Source organism: Mycetomoellerius zeteki, unplaced genomic scaffold, assembly GCF_001594055.1.
Source record: "Mycetomoellerius zeteki isolate Tzet28-1 unplaced genomic scaffold, Tzet1.0 scaffold445, whole genome shotgun sequence".
NCBI lineage: Eukaryota > Metazoa > Arthropoda > Insecta > Hymenoptera > Formicidae > Mycetomoellerius > Mycetomoellerius zeteki.
In genome coordinates, this window is record NW_017257441.1 from 7,599 (window position 1) to 8,793 (window position 1,195).

The following is a 1,195-nucleotide window of genomic DNA, read 5'->3' on the forward strand; positions in this document are numbered from 1 at the left end:
TGTAGTTATTTCAGCTACCCTCAATTTTATCTTCTCAATCCCAAGATCGCATGCGGTCCGTTTCCTGAACAAATGAATTGAATTCCTTGATCAAAATAAAGGACCAACGATTGCACTGTCTCGGATGGCGTAATAGCGCTTCGTATCTGAGTTGACCGAATCGCACCGAAGATTTACTCGAGTGCTTCCTATTTGTGGCACGCGCCCACAGAGCGATAAGCCACAAAAACGGTATCAGTTACGTCCTTCCATTTCCCCTCCTAACTCACTGGACTTCCCGTCAAATCAAAAGAATCTTGGGGTCTAAACATAACAAATGATTTGTAATATTTAATAAATCAGATATCACAACAACATCCTGTAATATAAACCATAAATGTGTGTGTATGTATCATTTATTTTTTTATATTCCTTCTTTTCCTTATGATAAACGGAACTGTCGCAGTCCTTTGACATAATTGTAAAAGACATAATACCTCACAAAATCATCATCAATCAAATCGACATCATTTATTTCTTCTTCATCGCGGTAAAAAACTGTTTCTTCTATGGAAAATTGCTGGTTCCTGTATCGCTAATCTATAAATTCATATCCTCCTCGCAAAGATTATCTATTAAAAATTTGACTCTCTATCACCACATTTTTGAGGATACAGCTCAAATTAGCAAGAAGCTTGCCAATTACAATTTGGTTTACATCTATAATCCAAGGCATTCCACAATAGCCATCAACAAATTTCACACAGGAACTAATAGTGAATCCTAAACAAATTTTATGAATCTGGCAAAACTTTTTTCAATATTTTCTATGTAGAAAGTATAAACGCTACGAAGGAAACTTATCGGTACAACATGTAAATGAAATGAACTATTTTCACAAACCGCACAATAATTATGAACCTAAAAAAATCACGTAGTCACGTATTGTTGAACAGAATCGCACTGCGAATTATAAACGAAACACATCGCTTTGCTTTATTTATATTTCCTCTACGGAGTATCGTCATTTTGTTACGTTTCACAATTTTGATTCTTCATAGCACTGATCATAATGTACAATTAAAAAATAAAATTTTATAATTACGTTATGTAGATCAAATAATTATGTTACGAATTAAAATTTGAAAAATTAAAATTATTTTGTAAGTTTTGCTATACTAGAAAAATTTGAAATCTGGAGACACGGTAGTGTCTC